The sequence below is a fragment of the Crassostrea angulata genome, chromosome 6, assembly GCF_025612915.1.
Source record: "Crassostrea angulata isolate pt1a10 chromosome 6, ASM2561291v2, whole genome shotgun sequence".
NCBI classification, from domain to species: Eukaryota; Metazoa; Mollusca; class Bivalvia; order Ostreida; family Ostreidae; genus Magallana; species Magallana angulata.
Window position 1 is genome coordinate 1 of NC_069116.1, and position 23,123 is coordinate 23,123.

Below are 23,123 nucleotides of genomic sequence, written 5' to 3' on the forward strand. Positions count from 1 at the left end.
ACAAAATATTCGGAGGAAATGTTATTTGTTACCTATCTCATCAGCTAACACCATAAAAGGGGCAAGCGATACTGCATTTTCTCAAAATATCTAGCTCCAAACAGGTCTACCCTCAAAACCACGTGTTTTCCATTTGTATGTAAACAGACTGCACACTCCACAGGAAGCTGCTGCATGAGGCCCTGAAAGAAGTAGTCCCTGTGAAAAAAAATCATCACCTAACAAAATACATGAAATATCCTACTCAGTGGTACAAAAAATTTTAAAACTGAGTAAAGGAAAATGTAAAAATGCAGTCAAGGAAAAAAATAATTCTGAAGTATATATGGAACTACAATTGACTAAGTTCATTTTGATTGGCCGATTACCGGTGTGATACCTTGAAGAGACTCTAAAGATGTCAGATCCCTTTCAAATTTGCACCTGAGAATTCCCAATCAACTGTCACCAAATCCCTAAAACCCTGTCCCCAAGCTCCCAATATTTCATTAGCTATTGAGGATTTATCTCCCTTACTCAGACTGAAGAAAATAGCACAGATGAAACACATTTGGAGCCTCACACCATGCATGACCTGAAGCCAATTTTCATCCTTAAAACAACAAGATACAAAATCATCTTGGTACCAAATCAGAGCATATACATTTTTCTTTACATCAAAATAAAAATATTCCATTAGAGTCACTTCATTATGCAATCATTGCATAACAAAGAAGAAATTTACCCCTATTGTTCACACATTTCATAACTATATTGTGAATTATCAGGTCAAAAATGAAATCTGTATCTGGTAAATTTTATATCAGGTAAAGCCTGTTTACTTGTCTACACACTGCCATACTCACTTTTATCTAAAAGCAGCATGGTAACACAGGACAGCCCAAATGATATCAGCATGTAATGGAGCTCAGATCTGCTCTGACAACCATAAATCTTGCTTTGATGATAAGAAATGTAAAAGAAACAACTGGGATGCAACTTCATTCTGTGATTTATGTAACATTCTATCTGTAGAGCAAAAGTAGCCATGAAATTTCAATTGGACACACTTAATTATACCCCTCATCAGGCCATCCCTATAGAATTTGAAGAGAATTACTGATCAATGATGATTGACACATGTTAGATAATTTACAGCAAGAGCAATAAGCATATACATGCAGTAATTCAATAAGGCAATGCATTTCTGATGCATATTTACAAGAGAAATCACATAAGTGCATGCCATATCACAATACTAAAAAAAGAATCATACAAACCCCCATAGTTGTGGATAAGGGTGGGGCATCTATATTGTACCCATACATGTTACATGATATGATTTCATTCAAATTTTGATTTTCATTACTTAGAATAGGACAGGTGTGCTGAGGTTACCATATAAAAAATAGTAATATCTCCTTCTAAACATTTTAACAATGACTAATGTTTCAATATCTTAGGTCATTCAAACATAAATATCAGTATTTGTATTTTGTAAATAAGGAACTCCCCTTAAAATGTGGGAAGAAACTGATTTTTGGGCTATAATGCATAAAAACATTTTCTGGTAAACTGAAATTCATCAGTTTTTAAGGATGAAAACCATGAAAAGCTCCAAGATTATATCATGATGATATTATATATACTTGACTCATAATGACCTTCTCAACTAAATGCATGAAACCTCTTTTCTACACAAAATATGCATCTGTGTGATCTTGTAAATGGTGTTAAAGCATGTTTTTTGCCTTAAACTATTACAAATGGGTAATTCAGTGTAAAATAAACATAAACATAGCACATATTTGCCCAAATCCCTAAATTCCTTGAATCAGGACTATGTAGGAAATGAAATTAAATCTCACATAAGGTGAGCAGAAATCAAAGAAATTAAAGTTTTTGTCAAAATAATCCTTCGATAGACTGTTCATGTTCTTCTTCGCAATGTTTCGCACTTGTCGCTTAATTCTGAGACTTGCACGTAAACTCAAAATTGGTCATTCGATGAAAAACTAGTCACTGCGTGCTCTTACGACAAAGTCTGAGGGCATCAAATATGACTGCGACAACTGATCTGCACACTTTTACAGCATCTAGAACACAGAAACCAATATTCTAAGCTCCAGTGACTTCATATCATCCATTTTTAAAGGTTTTTATTATTATATATTAAAAATCACATGTTTTCCACACCAAAAATCATCATTTTTCATATTTTTTTCATTACAAAATTTTAAAAGCATTTTTCTATCTTCAGACTACAGAAACTAATTTCTGTTAACAAGATTTGACATAAAATACTGAAAACTGGCACCTGCATGCATTTTTTCAATTTGACACACAGCCCTTCAAGGTATCACACCGGTAATTGTTTTCACTATATAACACTATAGAGGGGAAAAAATTCTTAAAAATCAGTTTGTATTTTTCATGACAAAATATTCGGAGGAAATGTTATTTGTTACCTATCTCATCAGCTAACACCATAAAAGGGGCAAGCGATACTGCATTTTCTCAAAATATCTAGCTCCAAACAGGTCTACCCTCAAAACCACGTGTTTTCCATTTGTATGTAAACAGACTGCACACTCCACAGGAAGCTGCTGCATGAGCCCTGAAAGAAGTAGTCCCTGTGAAAAAAAATCATCACCTAACAAAATACATGAAATATCCTACTCAGTGGTACAAAAAATTTTAAAACTGAGTAAAGGAAAATGTAAAAATGCAGTCAAGGAAAAAAATAATTCTGAAGTATATATGGAACTACAATTGACTAAGTTCATTTTGATTGGCCGATTACCGGTGTGATACCTTGAAGAGACTCTAAAGATGTCAGATCCCTTTCAAATTTGCACCTGAGAATTCCCAATCAACTGTCACCAAATCCCTAAAACCCTGTCCCCAAGCTCCCAATATTTCATTAGCTATTGAGGATTTATCTCCCTTACTCAGACTGAAGAAAATAGCACAGATGAAACACATTTGGAGCCTCACACCATGCATGACCTGAAGCCAATTTTCATCCTTAAAACAACAAGATACAAAATCATCTTGGTACCAAATCAGAGCATATACATTTTTCTTTACATCAAAATAAAAATATTCCATTAGAGTCACTTCATTATGCAATCATTGCATAACAAAGAAGAAATTTACCCCTATTGTTCACACATTTCATAACTATATTGTGAATTATCAGGTCAAAAATGAAATCTGTATCTGGTAAATTTATATATCAGGTAAAGCCTGTTTACTTGTCTACACACTGCCATACTCACTTTTATCTAAAAGCAGCATGGTAACACAGGACAGCCCAAATGATATCAGCATGTAATGGAGCTCAGATCTGCTCTGACAACCATAAATCTTGCTTTGATGATAAGAAATGTAAAAGAAACAACTGGGATGCAACTTCATTCTGTGATTTATGTAACATTCTATCTGTAGAGCAAAAGTAGCCATGAAATTTCAATTGGACACACTTAATTATACCCCTCATCAGGCCATCCCTATAGAATTTGAAGAGAATTACTGATCAATGATGATTGACACATGTTAGATAATTTACAGCAAGAGCAATAAGCATATACATGCAGTAATTCAATAAGGCAATGCATTTCTGATGCATATTTACAAGAGAAATCACATAAGTGCATGCCATATCACAATACTAAAAAAAGAATCATACAAACCCCCATAGTTGTGGATAAGGGTGGGGCATCTATATTGTACCCATACATGTTACATGATATGATTTCATTCAAATTTTGATTTTCATTACTTAGAATAGGACAGGTGTGCTGAGGTTACCATATAAAAAATAGTAATATCTCCTTCTAAACATTTTAACAATGACTAATGTTTCAATATCTTAGGTCATTCAAACATAAATATCAGTATTTGTATTTTGTAAATAAGGAACTCCCCTTAAAATGTGGGAAGAAACTGATTTTTGGGCTATAATGCATAAAAACATTTTCTGGTAAACTGAAATTCATCAGTTTTTAAGGATGAAAACCATGAAAAGCTCCAAGATTATATCATGATGATATTATATATACTTGACTCATAATGACCTTCTCAACTAAATGCATGAAACCTCTTTTCTACACAAAATATGCATCTGTGTGATCTTGTAAATGGTGTTAAAGCATGTTTTTTGCCTTAAACTATTACAAATGGGTAATTCAGTGTAAAATAAACATAAACATAGCACATATTTGCCCAAATCCCTAAATTCCTTGAATCAGGACTATGTAGGAAATGAAATTAAATCTCACATAAGGTGAGCAGAAATCAAAGAAATTAAAGTTTTTGTCAAAATAATCCTTCGATAGACTGTTCATGTTCTTCTTCGCAATGTTTCGCACTTGTCGCTTAATTCTGAGACTTGCACGTAAACTCAAAATTGGTCATTCGATGAAAAACTAGTCACTGCGTGCTCTTACGACAAAGTCTGAGGGCATCAAATATGACTGCGACAACTGATCTGCACACTTTTACAGCATCTAGAACACAGAAACCAATATTCTAAGCTCCAGTGACTTCATATCATCCATTTTTAAAGGTTTTTATTATTATATATTAAAAATCACATGTTTTCCACACCAAAAATCATCATTTTTCATATTTTTTTCATTACAAAATTTTAAAAGCATTTTTCTATCTTCAGACTACAGAAACTAATTTCTGTTAACAAGATTTGACATAAAATACTGAAAACTGGCACCTGCATGCATTTTTTCAATTTGACACACAGCCCTTCAAGGTATCACACCGGTAATTGTTTTCACTATATAACACTATAGAGGGGAAAAAATTCTTAAAAATCAGTTTGTATTTTTCATGACAAAATATTCGGAGGAAATGTTATTTGTTACCTATCTCATCAGCTAACACCATAAAAGGGGCAAGCGATACTGCATTTTCTCAAAATATCTAGCTCCAAACAGGTCTACCCTCAAAACCACGTGTTTTCCATTTGTATGTAAACAGACTGCACACTCCACAGGAAGCTGCTGCATGAGCCCTGAAAGAAGTAGTCCCTGTGAAAAAAAATCATCACCTAACAAAATACATGAAATATCCTACTCAGTGGTACAAAAAATTTTAAAACTGAGTAAAGGAAAATGTAAAAATGCAGTCAAGGAAAAAAATAATTCTGAAGTATATATGGAACTACAATTGACTAAGTTCATTTTGATTGGCCGATTACCGGTGTGATACCTTGAAGAGACTCTAAAGATGTCAGATCCCTTTCAAATTTGCACCTGAGAATTCCCAATCAACTGTCACCAAATCCCTAAAACCCTGTCCCCAAGCTCCCAATATTTCATTAGCTATTGAGGATTTATCTCCCTTACTCAGACTGAAGAAAATAGCACAGATGAAACACATTTGGAGCCTCACACCATGCATGACCTGAAGCCAATTTTCATCCTTAAAACAACAAGATACAAAATCATCTTGGTACCAAATCAGAGCATATACATTTTTCTTTACATCAAAATAAAAATATTCCATTAGAGTCACTTCATTATGCAATCATTGCATAACAAAGAAGAAATTTACCCCTATTGTTCACACATTTCATAACTATATTGTGAATTATCAGGTCAAAAATGAAATCTGTATCTGGTAAATTTATATATCAGGTAAAGCCTGTTTACTTGTCTACACACTGCCATACTCACTTTTATCTAAAAGCAGCATGGTAACACAGGACAGCCCAAATGATATCAGCATGTAATGGAGCTCAGATCTGCTCTGACAACCATAAATCTTGCTTTGATGATAAGAAATGTAAAAGAAACAACTGGGATGCAACTTCATTCTGTGATTTATGTAACATTCTATCTGTAGAGCAAAAGTAGCCATGAAATTTCAATTGGACACACTTAATTATACCCCTCATCAGGCCATCCCTATAGAATTTGAAGAGAATTACTGATCAATGATGATTGACACATGTTAGATAATTTACAGCAAGAGCAATAAGCATATACATGCAGTAATTCAATAAGGCAATGCATTTCTGATGCATATTTACAAGAGAAATCACATAAGTGCATGCCATATCACAATACTAAAAAAAGAATCATACAAACCCCCATAGTTGTGGATAAGGGTGGGGCATCTATATTGTACCCATACATGTTACATGATATGATTTCATTCAAATTTTGATTTTCATTACTTAGAATAGGACAGGTGTGCTGAGGTTACCATATAAAAAATAGTAATATCTCCTTCTAAACATTTTAACAATGACTAATGTTTCAATATCTTAGGTCATTCAAACATAAATATCAGTATTTGTATTTTGTAAATAAGGAACTCCCCTTAAAATGTGGGAAGAAACTGATTTTTGGGCTATAATGCATAAAAACATTTTCTGGTAAACTGAAATTCATCAGTTTTTAAGGATGAAAACCATGAAAAGCTCCAAGATTATATCATGATGATATTATATATACTTGACTCATAATGACCTTCTCAACTAAATGCATGAAACCTCTTTTCTACACAAAATATGCATCTGTGTGATCTTGTAAATGGTGTTAAAGCATGTTTTTTGCCTTAAACTATTACAAATGGGTAATTCAGTGTAAAATAAACATAAACATAGCACATATTTGCCCAAATCCCTAAATTCCTTGAATCAGGACTATGTAGGAAATGAAATTAAATCTCACATAAGGTGAGCAGAAATCAAAGAAATTAAAGTTTTTGTCAAAATAATCCTTCGATAGACTGTTCATGTTCTTCTTCGCAATGTTTCGCACTTGTCGCTTAATTCTGAGACTTGCACGTAAACTCAAAATTGGTCATTCGATGAAAAACTAGTCACTGCGTGCTCTTACGACAAAGTCTGAGGGCATCAAATATGACTGCGACAACTGATCTGCACACTTTTACAGCATCTAGAACACAGAAACCAATATTCTAAGCTCCAGTGACTTCATATCATCCATTTTTAAAGGTTTTTATTATTATATATTAAAAATCACATGTTTTCCACACCAAAAATCATCATTTTTCATATTTTTTTCATTACAAAATTTTAAAAGCATTTTTCTATCTTCAGACTACAGAAACTAATTTCTGTTAACAAGATTTGACATAAAATACTGAAAACTGGCACCTGCATGCATTTTTTCAATTTGACACACAGCCCTTCAAGGTATCACACCGGTAATTGTTTTCACTATATAACACTATAGAGGGGAAAAAATTCTTAAAAATCAGTTTGTATTTTTCATGACAAAATATTCGGAGGAAATGTTATTTGTTACCTATCTCATCAGCTAACACCATAAAAGGGGCAAGCGATACTGCATTTTCTCAAAATATCTAGCTCCAAACAGGTCTACCCTCAAAACCACGTGTTTTCCATTTGTATGTAAACAGACTGCACACTCCACAGGAAGCTGCTGCATGAGCCCTGAAAGAAGTAGTCCCTGTGAAAAAAAATCATCACCTAACAAAATACATGAAATATCCTACTCAGTGGTACAAAAAATTTTAAAACTGAGTAAAGGAAAATGTAAAAATGCAGTCAAGGAAAAAAATAATTCTGAAGTATATATGGAACTACAATTGACTAAGTTCATTTTGATTGGCCGATTACCGGTGTGATACCTTGAAGAGACTCTAAAGATGTCAGATCCCTTTCAAATTTGCACCTGAGAATTCCCAATCAACTGTCACCAAATCCCTAAAACCCTGTCCCCAAGCTCCCAATATTTCATTAGCTATTGAGGATTTATCTCCCTTACTCAGACTGAAGAAAATAGCACAGATGAAACACATTTGGAGCCTCACACCATGCATGACCTGAAGCCAATTTTCATCCTTAAAACAACAAGATACAAAATCATCTTGGTACCAAATCAGAGCATATACATTTTTCTTTACATCAAAATAAAAATATTCCATTAGAGTCACTTCATTATGCAATCATTGCATAACAAAGAAGAAATTTACCCCTATTGTTCACACATTTCATAACTATATTGTGAATTATCAGGTCAAAAATGAAATCTGTATCTGGTAAATTTATATATCAGGTAAAGCCTGTTTACTTGTCTACACACTGCCATACTCACTTTTATCTAAAAGCAGCATGGTAACACAGGACAGCCCAAATGATATCAGCATGTAATGGAGCTCAGATCTGCTCTGACAACCATAAATCTTGCTTTGATGATAAGAAATGTAAAAGAAACAACTGGGATGCAACTTCATTCTGTGATTTATGTAACATTCTATCTGTAGAGCAAAAGTAGCCATGAAATTTCAATTGGACACACTTAATTATACCCCTCATCAGGCCATCCCTATAGAATTTGAAGAGAATTACTGATCAATGATGATTGACACATGTTAGATAATTTACAGCAAGAGCAATAAGCATATACATGCAGTAATTCAATAAGGCAATGCATTTCTGATGCATATTTACAAGAGAAATCACATAAGTGCATGCCATATCACAATACTAAAAAAAGAATCATACAAACCCCCATAGTTGTGGATAAGGGTGGGGCATCTATATTGTACCCATACATGTTACATGATATGATTTCATTCAAATTTTGATTTTCATTACTTAGAATAGGACAGGTGTGCTGAGGTTACCATATAAAAAATAGTAATATCTCCTTCTAAACATTTTAACAATGACTAATGTTTCAATATCTTAGGTCATTCAAACATAAATATCAGTATTTGTATTTTGTAAATAAGGAACTCCCCTTAAAATGTGGGAAGAAACTGATTTTTGGGCTATAATGCATAAAAACATTTTCTGGTAAACTGAAATTCATCAGTTTTTAAGGATGAAAACCATGAAAAGCTCCAAGATTATATCATGATGATATTATATATACTTGACTCATAATGACCTTCTCAACTAAATGCATGAAACCTCTTTTCTACACAAAATATGCATCTGTGTGATCTTGTAAATGGTGTTAAAGCATGTTTTTTGCCTTAAACTATTACAAATGGGTAATTCAGTGTAAAATAAACATAAACATAGCACATATTTGCCCAAATCCCTAAATTCCTTGAATCAGGACTATGTAGGAAATGAAATTAAATCTCACATAAGGTGAGCAGAAATCAAAGAAATTAAAGTTTTTGTCAAAATAATCCTTCGATAGACTGTTCATGTTCTTCTTCGCAATGTTTCGCACTTGTCGCTTAATTCTGAGACTTGCACGTAAACTCAAAATTGGTCATTCGATGAAAAACTAGTCACTGCGTGCTCTTACGACAAAGTCTGAGGGCATCAAATATGACTGCGACAACTGATCTGCACACTTTTACAGCATCTAGAACACAGAAACCAATATTCTAAGCTCCAGTGACTTCATATCATCCATTTTTAAAGGTTTTTATTATTATATATTAAAAATCACATGTTTTCCACACCAAAAATCATCATTTTTCATATTTTTTTCATTACAAAATTTTAAAAGCATTTTTCTATCTTCAGACTACAGAAACTAATTTCTGTTAACAAGATTTGACATAAAATACTGAAAACTGGCACCTGCATGCATTTTTTCAATTTGACACACAGCCCTTCAAGGTATCACACCGGTAATTGTTTTCACTATATAACACTATAGAGGGGAAAAAATTCTTAAAAATCAGTTTGTATTTTTCATGACAAAATATTCGGAGGAAATGTTATTTGTTACCTATCTCATCAGCTAACACCATAAAAGGGGCAAGCGATACTGCATTTTCTCAAAATATCTAGCTCCAAACAGGTCTACCCTCAAAACCACGTGTTTTCCATTTGTATGTAAACAGACTGCACACTCCACAGGAAGCTGCTGCATGAGCCCTGAAAGAAGTAGTCCCTGTGAAAAAAAATCATCACCTAACAAAATACATGAAATATCCTACTCAGTGGTACAAAAAATTTTAAAACTGAGTAAAGGAAAATGTAAAAATGCAGTCAAGGAAAAAAATAATTCTGAAGTATATATGGAACTACAATTGACTAAGTTCATTTTGATTGGCCGATTACCGGTGTGATACCTTGAAGAGACTCTAAAGATGTCAGATCCCTTTCAAATTTGCACCTGAGAATTCCCAATCAACTGTCACCAAATCCCTAAAACCCTGTCCCCAAGCTCCCAATATTTCATTAGCTATTGAGGATTTATCTCCCTTACTCAGACTGAAGAAAATAGCACAGATGAAACACATTTGGAGCCTCACACCATGCATGACCTGAAGCCAATTTTCATCCTTAAAACAACAAGATACAAAATCATCTTGGTACCAAATCAGAGCATATACATTTTTCTTTACATCAAAATAAAAATATTCCATTAGAGTCACTTCATTATGCAATCATTGCATAACAAAGAAGAAATTTACCCCTATTGTTCACACATTTCATAACTATATTGTGAATTATCAGGTCAAAAATGAAATCTGTATCTGGTAAATTTATATATCAGGTAAAGCCTGTTTACTTGTCTACACACTGCCATACTCACTTTTATCTAAAAGCAGCATGGTAACACAGGACAGCCCAAATGATATCAGCATGTAATGGAGCTCAGATCTGCTCTGACAACCATAAATCTTGCTTTGATGATAAGAAATGTAAAAGAAACAACTGGGATGCAACTTCATTCTGTGATTTATGTAACATTCTATCTGTAGAGCAAAAGTAGCCATGAAATTTCAATTGGACACACTTAATTATACCCCTCATCAGGCCATCCCTATAGAATTTGAAGAGAATTACTGATCAATGATGATTGACACATGTTAGATAATTTACAGCAAGAGCAATAAGCATATACATGCAGTAATTCAATAAGGCAATGCATTTCTGATGCATATTTACAAGAGAAATCACATAAGTGCATGCCATATCACAATACTAAAAAAAGAATCATACAAACCCCCATAGTTGTGGATAAGGGTGGGGCATCTATATTGTACCCATACATGTTACATGATATGATTTCATTCAAATTTTGATTTTCATTACTTAGAATAGGACAGGTGTGCTGAGGTTACCATATAAAAAATAGTAATATCTCCTTCTAAACATTTTAACAATGACTAATGTTTCAATATCTTAGGTCATTCAAACATAAATATCAGTATTTGTATTTTGTAAATAAGGAACTCCCCTTAAAATGTGGGAAGAAACTGATTTTTGGGCTATAATGCATAAAAACATTTTCTGGTAAACTGAAATTCATCAGTTTTTAAGGATGAAAACCATGAAAAGCTCCAAGATTATATCATGATGATATTATATATACTTGACTCATAATGACCTTCTCAACTAAATGCATGAAACCTCTTTTCTACACAAAATATGCATCTGTGTGATCTTGTAAATGGTGTTAAAGCATGTTTTTTGCCTTAAACTATTACAAATGGGTAATTCAGTGTAAAATAAACATAAACATAGCACATATTTGCCCAAATCCCTAAATTCCTTGAATCAGGACTATGTAGGAAATGAAATTAAATCTCACATAAGGTGAGCAGAAATCAAAGAAATTAAAGTTTTTGTCAAAATAATCCTTCGATAGACTGTTCATGTTCTTCTTCGCAATGTTTCGCACTTGTCGCTTAATTCTGAGACTTGCACGTAAACTCAAAATTGGTCATTCGATGAAAAACTAGTCACTGCGTGCTCTTACGACAAAGTCTGAGGGCATCAAATATGACTGCGACAACTGATCTGCACACTTTTACAGCATCTAGAACACAGAAACCAATATTCTAAGCTCCAGTGACTTCATATCATCCATTTTTAAAGGTTTTTATTATTATATATTAAAAATCACATGTTTTCCACACCAAAAATCATCATTTTTCATATTTTTTTCATTACAAAATTTTAAAAGCATTTTTCTATCTTCAGACTACAGAAACTAATTTCTGTTAACAAGATTTGACATAAAATACTGAAAACTGGCACCTGCATGCATTTTTTCAATTTGACACACAGCCCTTCAAGGTATCACACCGGTAATTGTTTTCACTATATAACACTATAGAGGGGAAAAAATTCTTAAAAATCAGTTTGTATTTTTCATGACAAAATATTCGGAGGAAATGTTATTTGTTACCTATCTCATCAGCTAACACCATAAAAGGGGCAAGCGATACTGCATTTTCTCAAAATATCTAGCTCCAAACAGGTCTACCCTCAAAACCACGTGTTTTCCATTTGTATGTAAACAGACTGCACACTCCACAGGAAGCTGCTGCATGAGCCCTGAAAGAAGTAGTCCCTGTGAAAAAAAATCATCACCTAACAAAATACATGAAATATCCTACTCAGTGGTACAAAAAATTTTAAAACTGAGTAAAGGAAAATGTAAAAATGCAGTCAAGGAAAAAAATAATTCTGAAGTATATATGGAACTACAATTGACTAAGTTCATTTTGATTGGCCGATTACCGGTGTGATACCTTGAAGAGACTCTAAAGATGTCAGATCCCTTTCAAATTTGCACCTGAGAATTCCCAATCAACTGTCACCAAATCCCTAAAACCCTGTCCCCAAGCTCCCAATATTTCATTAGCTATTGAGGATTTATCTCCCTTACTCAGACTGAAGAAAATAGCACAGATGAAACACATTTGGAGCCTCACACCATGCATGACCTGAAGCCAATTTTCATCCTTAAAACAACAAGATACAAAATCATCTTGGTACCAAATCAGAGCATATACATTTTTCTTTACATCAAAATAAAAATATTCCATTAGAGTCACTTCATTATGCAATCATTGCATAACAAAGAAGAAATTTACCCCTATTGTTCACACATTTCATAACTATATTGTGAATTATCAGGTCAAAAATGAAATCTGTATCTGGTAAATTTATATATCAGGTAAAGCCTGTTTACTTGTCTACACACTGCCATACTCACTTTTATCTAAAAGCAGCATGGTAACACAGGACAGCCCAAATGATATCAGCATGTAATGGAGCTCAGATCTGCTCTGACAACCATAAATCTTGCTTTGATGATAAGAAATGTAAAAGAAACAACTGGGATGCAACTTCATTCTGTGATTTATGTAACATTCTATCTGTAGAGCAAAAGTAGCCATGAAATTTCAATTGGACACACTTAATTATACCCCTCATCAGGCCATCCCTATAGAATTTGAAGAGAATTACTGATCAATGATGATTGACACATGTTAGATAATTTACAGCAAGAGCAATAAGCATATACATGCAGTAATTCAATAAGGCAATGCATTTCTGATGCATATTTACAAGAGAAATCACATAAGTGCATGCCATATCACAATACTAAAAAAAGAATCATACAAACCCCCATAGTTGTGGATAAGGGTGGGGCATCTATATTGTACCCATACATGTTACATGATATGATTTCATTCAAATTTTGATTTTCATTACTTAGAATAGGACAGGTGTGCTGAGGTTACCATATAAAAAATAGTAATATCTCCTTCTAAACATTTTAACAATGACTAATGTTTCAATATCTTAGGTCATTCAAACATAAATATCAGTATTTGTATTTTGTAAATAAGGAACTCCCCTTAAAATGTGGGAAGAAACTGATTTTTGGGCTATAATGCATAAAAACATTTTCTGGTAAACTGAAATTCATCAGTTTTTAAGGATGAAAACCATGAAAAGCTCCAAGATTATATCATGATGATATTATATATACTTGACTCATAATGACCTTCTCAACTAAATGCATGAAACCTCTTTTCTACACAAAATATGCATCTGTGTGATCTTGTAAATGGTGTTAAAGCATGTTTTTTGCCTTAAACTATTACAAATGGGTAATTCAGTGTAAAATAAACATAAACATAGCACATATTTGCCCAAATCCCTAAATTCCTTGAATCAGGACTATGTAGGAAATGAAATTAAATCTCACATAAGGTGAGCAGAAATCAAAGAAATTAAAGTTTTTGTCAAAATAATCCTTCGATAGACTGTTCATGTTCTTCTTCGCAATGTTTCGCACTTGTCGCTTAATTCTGAGACTTGCACGTAAACTCAAAATTGGTCATTCGATGAAAAACTAGTCACTGCGTGCTCTTACGACAAAGTCTGAGGGCATCAAATATGACTGCGACAACTGATCTGCACACTTTTACAGCATCTAGAACACAGAAACCAATATTCTAAGCTCCAGTGACTTCATATCATCCATTTTTAAAGGTTTTTATTATTATATATTAAAAATCACATGTTTTCCACACCAAAAATCATCATTTTTCATATTTTTTTCATTACAAAATTTTAAAAGCATTTTTCTATCTTCAGACTACAGAAACTAATTTCTGTTAACAAGATTTGACATAAAATACTGAAAACTGGCACCTGCATGCATTTTTTCAATTTGACACACAGCCCTTCAAGGTATCACACCGGTAATTGTTTTCACTATATAACACTATAGAGGGGAAAAAATTCTTAAAAATCAGTTTGTATTTTTCATGACAAAATATTCGGAGGAAATGTTATTTGTTACCTATCTCATCAGCTAACACCATAAAAGGGGCAAGCGATACTGCATTTTCTCAAAATATCTAGCTCCAAACAGGTCTACCCTCAAAACCACGTGTTTTCCATTTGTATGTAAACAGACTGCACACTCCACAGGAAGCTGCTGCATGAGCCCTGAAAGAAGTAGTCCCTGTGAAAAAAAATCATCACCTAACAAAATACATGAAATATCCTACTCAGTGGTACAAAAAATTTTAAAACTGAGTAAAGGAAAATGTAAAAATGCAGTCAAGGAAAAAAATAATTCTGAAGTATATATGGAACTACAATTGACTAAGTTCATTTTGATTGGCCGATTACCGGTGTGATACCTTGAAGAGACTCTAAAGATGTCAGATCCCTTTCAAATTTGCACCTGAGAATTCCCAATCAACTGTCACCAAATCCCTAAAACCCTGTCCCCAAGCTCCCAATATTTCATTAGCTATTGAGGATTTATCTCCCTTACTCAGACTGAAGAAAATAGCACAGATGAAACACATTTGGAGCCTCACACCATGCATGACCTGAAGCCAATTTTCATCCTTAAAACAACAAGATACAAAATCATCTTGGTACCAAATCAGAGCATATACATTTTTCTTTACATCAAAATAAAAATATTCCATTAGAGTCACTTCATTATGCAATCATTGCATAACAAAGAAGAAATTTACCCCTATTGTTCACACATTTCATAACTATATTGTGAATTATCAGGTCAAAAATGAAATCTGTATCTGGTAAATTTATATATCAGGTAAAGCCTGTTTACTTGTCTACACACTGCCATACTCACTTTTATCTAAAAGCAGCATGGTAACACAGGACAGCCCAAATGATATCAGCATGTAATGGAGCTCAGATCTGCTCTGACAACCATAAATCTTGCTTTGATGATAAGAAATGTAAAAGAAACAACTGGGATGCAACTTCATTCTGTGATTTATGTAACATTCTATCTGTAGAGCAAAAGTAGCCATGAAATTTCAATTGGACACACTTAATTATACCCCTCATCAGGCCATCCCTATAGAATTTGAAGAGAATTACTGATCAATGATGATTGACACATGTTAGATAATTTACAGCAAGAGCAATAAGCATATACATGCAGTAATTCAATAAGGCAATGCATTTCTGATGCATATTTACAAGAGAAATCACATAAGTGCATGCCATATCACAATACTAAAAAAAGAATCATACAAACCCCCATAGTTGTGGATAAGGGTGGGGCATCTATATTGTACCCATACATGTTACATGATATGATTTCATTCAAATTTTGATTTTCATTACTTAGAATAGGACAGGTGTGCTGAGGTTACCATATAAAAAATAGTAATATCTCCTTCTAAACATTTTAACAATGACTAATGTTTCAATATCTTAGGTCATTCAAACATAAATATCAGTATTTGTATTTTGTAAATAAGGAACTCCCCTTAAAATGTGGGAAGAAACTGATTTTTGGGCTATAATGCATAAAAACATTTTCTGGTAAACTGAAATTCATCAGTTTTTAAGGATGAAAACCATGAAAAGCTCCAAGATTATATCATGATGATATTATATATACTTGACTCATAATGACCTTCTCAACTAAATGCATGAAACCTCTTTTCTACACAAAATATGCATCTGTGTGATCTTGTAAATGGTGTTAAAGCATGTTTTTTGCCTTAAACTATTACAAATGGGTAATTCAGTGTAAAATAAACATAAACATAGCACATATTTGCCCAAATCCCTAAATTCCTTGAATCAGGACTATGTAGGAAATGAAATTAAATCTCACATAAGGTGAGCAGAAATCAAAGAAATTAAAGTTTTTGTCAAAATAATCCTTCGATAGACTGTTCATGTTCTTCTTCGCAATGTTTCGCACTTGTCGCTTAATTCTGAGACTTGCACGTAAACTCAAAATTGGTCATTCGATGAAAAACTAGTCACTGCGTGCTCTTACGACAAAGTCTGAGGGCATCAAATATGACTGCGACAACTGATCTGCACACTTTTACAGCATCTAGAACACAGAAACCAATATTCTAAGCTCCAGTGACTTCATATCATCCATTTTTAAAGGTTTTTATTATTATATATTAAAAATCACATGTTTTCCACACCAAAAATCATCATTTTTCATATTTTTTTCATTACAAAATTTTAAAAGCATTTTTCTATCTTCAGACTACAGAAACTAATTTCTGTTAACAAGATTTGACATAAAATACTGAAAACTGGCACCTGCATGCATTTTTTCAATTTGACACACAGCCCTTCAAGGTATCACACCGGTAATTGTTTTCACTATATAACACTATAGAGGGGAAAAAATTCTTAAAAATCAGTTTGTATTTTTCATGACAAAATATTCGGAGGAAATGTTATTTGTTACCTATCTCATCAGCTAACACCATAAAAGGGGCAAGCGATACTGCATTTTCTCAAAATATCTAGCTCCAAACAGGTCTACCCTCAAAACCACGTGTTTTCCATTTGTATGTAAACAGACTGCACACTCCACAGGAAGCTGCTGCATGAGCCCTGAAAGAAGTAGTCCCTGTGAAAAAAAATCATCACCTAACAAAATACATGAAATATCCTACTCAGTGGTACAAAAAATTTTAAAACTGAGTAAAGGAAAATGTAAAAATGCAGTCAAGGAAAAAAATAATTCTGAAGTATATATGGAACTACAATTGACTAAGTTCATTTTGATTGGCCGATTACCGGTGTGATACCTTGAAGAGACTCTAAAGATGTCAGATCCCTTTCAAATTTGCACCTGAGAATTCCCAATCAACTGTCACCAAATCCCTAAAACCCTGTCCCCAAGCTCCCAATATTTCATTAGCTATTGAGGATTTATCTCCCTTACTCAGACTGAAGAAAATAGCACAGATGAAACACATTTGGAGCCTCACACCATGCATGACCTGAAGCCAATTTTCATCCTTAAAACAACAAGATACAAAATCATCTTGGTACCAAATCAGAGCATATACATTTTTCTTTACATCAAAATAAAAATATTCCATTAGAGTCACTTCATTATGCAATCATTGCATAACAAAGAAGAAATTTACCCCTATTGTTCACACATTTCATAACTATATTGTGAATTATCAGGTCAAAAATGAAATCTGTATCTGGTAAATTTATATATCAGGTAAAGCCTGTTTACTTGTCTACACACTGCCATACTCACTTTTATCTAAAAGCAGCATGGTAACACAGGACAGCCCAAATGATATCAGCATGTAATGGAGCTCAGATCTGCTCTGACAACCATAAATCTTGCTTTGATGATAAGAAATGTAAAAGAAACAACTGGGATGCAACTTCATTCTGTGATTTATGTAACATTCTATCTGTAGAGCAAAAGTAGCCATGAAATTTCAATTGGACACACTTAATTATACCCCTCATCAGGCCATCCCTATAGAATTTGAAGAGAATTACTGATCAATGATGATTGACACATGTTAGATAATTTACAGCAAGAGCAATAAGCATATACATGCAGTAATTCAATAAGGCAATGCATTTCTGATGCATATTTACAAGAGAAATCACATAAGTGCATGCCATATCACAATACTAAAAAAAGAATCATACAAACCCCCATAGTTGTGGATAAGGGTGGGGCATCTATATTGTACCCATACATGTTACATGATATGATTTCATTCAAATTTTGATTTTCATTACTTAGAATAGGACAGGTGTGCTGAGGTTACCATATAAAAAATAGTAATATCTCCTTCTAAACATTTTAACAATGACTAATGTTTCAATATCTTAGGTCATTCAAACATAAATATCAGTATTTGTATTTTGTAAATAAGGAACTCCCCTTAAAATGTGGGAAGAAACTGATTTTTGGGCTATAATGCATAAAAACATTTTCTGGTAAACTGAAATTCATCAGTTTTTAAGGATGAAAACCATGAAAAGCTCCAAGATTATATCATGATGATATTATATATACTTGACTCATAATGACCTTCTCAACTAAATGCATGAAACCTCTTTTCTACACAAAATATGCATCTGTGTGATCTTGTAAATGGTGTTAAAGCATGTTTTTTGCCTTAAACTATTACAAATGGGTAATTCAGTGTAAAATAAACATAAACATAGCACATATTTGCCCAAATCCCTAAATTCCTTGAATCAGGACTATGTAGGAAATGAAATTAAATCTCACATAAGGTGAGCAGAAATCAAAGAAATTAAAGTTTTTGTCAAAATAATCCTTCGATAGACTGTTCATGTTCTTCTTCGCAATGTTTCGCACTTGTCGCTTAATTCTGAGACTTGCACGTAAACTCAAAATTGGTCATTCGATGAAAAACTAGTCACTGCGTGCTCTTACGACAAAGTCTGAGGGCATCAAATATGACTGCGACAACTGATCTGCACACTTTTACAGCATCTAGAACACAGAAACCAATATTCTAAGCTCCAGTGACTTCATATCATCCATTTTTAAAGGTTTTTATTATTATATATTAAAAATCACATGTTTTCCACACCAAAAATCATCATTTTTCATATTTTTTTCATTACAAAATTTTAAAAGCATTTTTCTATCTTCAGACTACAGAAACTAATTTCTGTTAACAAGATTTGACATAAAATACTGAAAACTGGCACCTGCATGCATTTTTTCAATTTGACACACAGCCCTTCAAGGTATCACACCGGTAATTGTTTTCACTATATAACACTATAGAGGGGAAAAAATTCTTAAAAATCAGTTTGTATTTTTCATGACAAAATATTCGGAGGAAATGTTATTTGTTACCTATCTCATCAGCTAACACCATAAAAGGGGCAAGCGATACTGCATTTTCTCAAAATATCTAGCTCCAAACAGGTCTACCCTCAAAACCACGTGTTTTCCATTTGTATGTAAACAGACTGCACACTCCACAGGAAGCTGCTGCATGAGCCCTGAAAGAAGTAGTCCCTGTGAAAAAAAATCATCACCTAACAAAATACATGAAATATCCTACTCAGTGGTACAAAAAATTTTAAAACTGAGTAAAGGAAAATGTAAAAATGCAGTCAAGGAAAAAAATAATTCTGAAGTATATATGGAACTACAATTGACTAAGTTCATTTTGATTGGCCGATTACCGGTGTGATACCTTGAAGAGACTCTAAAGATGTCAGATCCCTTTCAAATTTGCACCTGAGAATTCCCAATCAACTGTCACCAAATCCCTAAAACCCTGTCCCCAAGCTCCCAATATTTCATTAGCTATTGAGGATTTATCTCCCTTACTCAGACTGAAGAAAATAGCACAGATGAAACACATTTGGAGCCTCACACCATGCATGACCTGAAGCCAATTTTCATCCTTAAAACAACAAGATACAAAATCATCTTGGTACCAAATCAGAGCATATACATTTTTCTTTACATCAAAATAAAAATATTCCATTAGAGTCACTTCATTATGCAATCATTGCATAACAAAGAAGAAATTTACCCCTATTGTTCACACATTTCATAACTATATTGTGAATTATCAGGTCAAAAATGAAATCTGTATCTGGTAAATTTATATATCAGGTAAAGCCTGTTTACTTGTCTACACACTGCCATACTCACTTTTATCTAAAAGCAGCATGGTAACACAGGACAGCCCAAATGATATCAGCATGTAATGGAGCTCAGATCTGCTCTGACAACCATAAATCTTGCTTTGATGATAAGAAATGTAAAAGAAACAACTGGGATGCAACTTCATTCTGTGATTTATGTAACATTCTATCTGTAGAGCAAAAGTAGCCATGAAATTTCAATTGGACACACTTAATTATACCCCTCATCAGGCCATCCCTATAGAATTTGAAGAGAATTACTGATCAATGATGATTGACACATGTTAGATAATTTACAGCAAGAGCAATAAGCATATACATGCAGTAATTCAATAAGGCAATGCATTTCTGATGCATATTTACAAGAGAAATCACATAAGTGCATGCCATATCACAATACTAAAAAAAGAATCATACAAACCCCCATAGTTGTGGATAAGGGTGGGGCATCTATATTGTACCCATACATGTTACATGATATGATTTCATTCAAATTTTGATTTTCATTACTTAGAATAGGACAGGTGTGCTGAGGTTACCATATAAAAAATAGTAATATCTCCTTCTAAACATTTTAACAATGACTAATGTTTCAATATCTTAGGTCATTCAAACATAAATATCAGTATTTGTATTTTGTAAATAAGGAACTCCCCTTAAAATGTGGGAAGAAACTGATTTTTGGGCTATAATGCATAAAAACATTTTCTGGTAAACTGAAATTCATCAGTTTTTAAGGATGAAAACCATGAAAAGCTCCAAGATTATATCATGATGATATTATATATACTTGACTCATAATGACCTTCTCAACTAAATGCATGAAACCTCTTTTCTACACAAAATATGCATCTGTGTGATCTTGTAAATGGTGTTAAAGCATGTTTTTTGCCTTAAACTATTACAAATGGGTAATTCAGTGTAAAATAAACATAAACATAGCACATATTTGCCCAAATCCCTAAATTCCTTGAATCAGGACTATGTAGGAAATGAAATTAAATCTCACATAAGGTGAGCAGAAATCAAAGAAATTAAAGTTTTTGTCAAAATAATCCTTCGATAGACTGTTCATGTTCTTCTTCGCAATGTTTCGCACTTGTCGCTTAATTCTGAGACTTGCACGTAAACTCAAAATTGGTCATTCGATGAAAAACTAGTCACTGCGTGCTCTTACGACAAAGTCTGAGGGCATCAAATATGACTGCGACAACTGATCTGCACACTTTTACAGCATCTAGAACACAGAAACCAATATTCTAAGCTCCAGTGACTTCATATCATCCATTTTTAAAGGTTTTTATTATTATATATTAAAAATCACATGTTTTCCACACCAAAAATCATCATTTTTCATATTTTTTTCATTACAAAATTTTAAAAGCATTTTTCTATCTTCAGACTACAGAAACTAATTTCTGTTAACAAGATTTGACATAAAATACTGAAAACTGGCACCTGCATGCATTTTTTCAATTTGACACACAGCCCTTCAAGGTATCACACCGGTAATTGTTTTCACTATATAACACTATAGAGGGGAAAAAATTCTTAAAAATCAGTTTGTATTTTTCATGACAAAATATTCGGAGGAAATGTTATTTGTTACCTATCTCATCAGCTAACACCATAAAAGGGGCAAGCGATACTGCATTTTCTCAAAATATCTAGCTCCAAACAGGTCTACCCTCAAAACCACGTGTTTTCCATTTGTATGTAAACAGACTGCACACTCCACAGGAAGCTGCTGCATGAGCCCTGAAAGAAGTAGAATACAAACATCGAGAGAGAAATATATATATATATATATATATATATATATATATATATATATATATATATATATATATATATATATATATATATATATATATAAATATATATATATATATATATATATTTGAACCTGCGTTTAACTGTTCTAGTACATGTATTTTTTCAATACAATTATATACAAATACATGTATAGAGAAAACTATCAAGCAAACGAAATTGAATGTGTAGGAGAATAAATAAATAGCTATAGGACATGCACAAAAAATCTGTGCCAATATATCAATCATGCATTTTCAAACTGATAGACATATTTTAATATTTTTGTAGCGAGTCGGTAAGAGTTCCACTGAAACATTCACATTCTAAATGTTCGAAAAGCAAAATGTCATTCCGACAATTTTAATGAATCACACTGAACAGAATGAATCGAAGGTCGAGAAATGTTTTACATTTGATAAAAAAAATATATATACTAAGATATATACTAAGTATATACGTCCCTGATAAAAAGAAAGTCAAGAATAATGCAAGAATAATGCATGGCTGCATTACCAAATATTATTGATTTTTTTTAATGTATATACATGTATTTATGTTTTACATACGACAAACAATCATTCACTTCACTTTCCCTCAAACGGCATCTTCGCTAGCCAAGGGTTTTCGGTCCACTTTGCTCCCCATAAACCCTTGGATGTCAAACGGTTACACGCAGAGTTTTGTATAAAAAAGAAAAAAAGAAAAAAAAGAAGCGGGACCATTGTCACAATCTGAACACGAACACGTTGATTAATGATTCATTAATTGATAAATCATTTACTAATTACAAAATAACTTGCTCATTATTTCCTTTACTACTTTACTATAATATTTGGGGCTAGTGGAGGGGGGGGGGGGGGGGGGGCTACATGTCCAAAGATGATTGGTGGTCGTTGGCTCTACCTATACACGTGTATATATACACGTGTTAGTTTCTTGTATATTCTGTGTGAATTGAACGGTTTTTTGTCGCTTAAGAAACAATAGACCTTTACCTACCTGTATATTGGGAGACGACCGTGAAGCACACCGTGTACACAACCACCACCCCATCTCTCTCTCTCTCTCTCTCTCTCTCTCTCTCTCTCTCTCTCTCTCTCTCTCTCTCTCAAATGTTTTAGGTGACTAAGAAAAATAACCGTAAACATTT

General features: G+C 33.2%; 1 long non-coding RNA gene across 1 annotated transcript; it reads right to left on the reverse strand.

Moving 5' to 3' along the window:
* Positions 1-973: 973 nt before the first annotated feature.
* Positions 974-21,901, reverse strand: LOC128188539 (uncharacterized). Its single transcript, XR_008244163.1, has 2 exons — positions 4,863-21,901; positions 974-2,596 (listed from the first exon to the last, which is right to left on the reverse strand). It is a non-coding gene; the product is annotated as an uncharacterized LOC128188539 (long non-coding RNA).
* Between the last annotated feature and the right edge of the window lie 1,222 nt (positions 21,902-23,123).